At 40.0% G+C, this 2321-nt stretch overlaps 1 protein-coding gene and 1 pseudogene across 2 annotated transcripts in view; both read right to left on the minus strand.

Annotated features, from left to right (window-relative positions):
- The window catches only part of SWAP70 (SWAP switching B-cell complex 70kDa subunit), a 153141-nt gene that overhangs the window by 77215 nt on the left and 73605 nt on the right, over positions 1-2321 (minus strand). The window lies entirely within an intron of this gene.
- The window catches only part of LOC102850133, a 10669-nt pseudogene that overhangs the window by 1099 nt on the left and 7249 nt on the right, over positions 1-2321 (minus strand).

Genomic DNA, 2321 nt, shown 5'->3' on the forward strand with positions numbered 1-2321 from the left:
TCTAAAACCTGTCCTATCCTGAGCTAATCTAATCTTCTCTGACAAACCTAATACCATTTCTCCAATCACTGAGTCAATCCATCTTATCCTGGGTTTTCCTTTCCTGTGGCACCCCTCCACCCTTCCAAGCATGATGTCACTCTCCAAGGACTAATCCCTCTTTGGGGTCACATGCCCAAAGTATGTGTGACAGAGCCTCAAAATCCTTTCCTCCAGGGAGCAGCTGATTTCACCCTCTCCAAGACCAAACTTTGTTCTCCTGACAGTCCAGAGTATGTTCAACACTCTTCTCCAGCACCACAATTCAAAGACATGGATCCTTCTTCTATCATTAGTTACTGCCCAGCTCTCAGATGCAAAGCAGGTAACTATGAAGACCACAACCTGTATCAGGCACACCTTAGTTCCAGACTGATACCATCGCTCTTCAGTACTCTAGAGATGTCCCTGACAGCAGACTTTCCCAGTGACATTCATCTTTTGATTTCCTGACCGCTAGTGCTAAGAGTGTTGATTTTGGAACTAAGAAAGCTGAAGTTATCAATAACCTCAATTTCTTATCCATCCATCATGAAGCTGCTATCAGTCAAGTGGTGAGAATCTTTGTTTTCTTGATGTTGAGCTTCAACCCATATTGAAGACTACAGTCCTTGACTTTCTGTAGCAAACACCTCATATCCAATTCAGTTTCAGTAAGGAAGGTTGTGTTATCTGCATAACACAGGTAATTGATGAGTCTTCCTCCAATCCTGATGCCACATTCCTCTTCATAGAGTCCAGCCTCCCAAATGATCTGTTCTGAATATAGATTGAAAAGATATGGAGATAAGATGCATCTTTGACACATACCATTCCTGATCCTAAACCATGCCGTGTTTTCTCACTGTTCTACTACTGCTTTCTGGTCTAAGCATAGGTTTCTCATGAGCACAATTATGTGTTCTGGGATCCCCATTCTTGTCAAGGTTAGCCACAATTTGTTGTGATCCACACAGTCAAATGTCTTTCCATAGTCAATGGAACACAGATAGATATCATTTTGGTACTCTCTGCTTTCACCAAGATCCATCTAATGTTAGTTATGATGTTTCTAACACCACTGCCTCCTCTAAACTCAGCCTGCACATACGACAGTTCTCTACTGACTCTTCCACTCATTTCTGGATAATCTTCATCAGGATCTTGCTTGCATGTGCTATCAGTGACATCATTCAGTAATTCCCACACTCTGTAGGGTCATTTTTTTATTGTAATGAGAATAAGTACAGATTTCTTCCAGTCAATTGGCCAGGTAGTTGTCCTCCAGATTTCTTGGCATAACCTGGTGAGTGTGTCCAGGGGGACTTTGCTTCTTGCCACTTTCTTCAGAGCAGCTTGAACTTCCTCCTTCTTCACCATAGACTCTTGATCATATATTGTTTCATTAAATTCTTCTGTGTCAGACAATTCTTTTTGATATAGGGCCTCCATGTACTTCTTCCATTTTCGTTTGATGCTCCCAGGGTCATTCAACATTCCGCCTTTAGCATCCTTAAGCATTACAACTCACGGTTTAAATTTGTTCTTCAGTTCGTTCAGCTTAAGAAATGCTGAGAGAGTTCATCCCTTTTGATTTTCCACCTTCAGCTCTTTGCACATTTCATTATAATTTTTGCTTTGTCTTCCCATGTTGCCTTTTGAAATCTTCTGTTCAGCTCCTTAACTCCTTGATTCCTTTGCTTTGCTTTGGCTTCACAGCACTCTACTGCAATATCAGAGTCTCTTCTGACATCCATCTTACTCTTTTCTTTCTCCTCTGTCTTTGCAAGACTTTGTGCATTCTTCGAGAATGATATTCTTGATATCCTTCTACAGCCCATCTGGTCTTCACTCATTAGTGATCAAGTTTTCAAACTCATTCCTGAAATGGTCTTTAAATTCTGATGGGATAGACTCGAGGTCAAACTTTGCTTCTTGTGGATTGGATTTGATATTTTTTTAGCTTCAGTTTGAACTTGCATATGAGTAGTTTATAGTCTGTTCCACAATCAGCACTTGGCCTCGTTTCCACAACTATACTGAGCCTCTCCAATGACACTTTCCAAAAATGTAGTCAATCTGATCTCTGTATAGACCATCAGGTGAAGTCCATGTGCATAGTTGCCATTTATGTTTCTTTTTTTTTTTTTTTAAATTTAGGTTGTTTATTTTTCATTTTAATGAACATCTACAGAGATTTTGGGATTCCATTCATTTATGTTTCTTATGGTGTTTGCAATGAATAGGTCATTGTACAGAATTCTTTCATTCTGTCTCTAGCCTCATTTCTGTCACCAAGTCCA

The sequence above is a fragment of the Elephantulus edwardii genome, unplaced genomic scaffold (genome assembly GCF_000299155.1).
Source record: "Elephantulus edwardii isolate Elephantulus edwardi_28Jun2011 unplaced genomic scaffold, EleEdw1.0 scaffold00044, whole genome shotgun sequence".
NCBI lineage: Eukaryota > Metazoa > Chordata > Mammalia > Macroscelidea > Macroscelididae > Elephantulus > Elephantulus edwardii.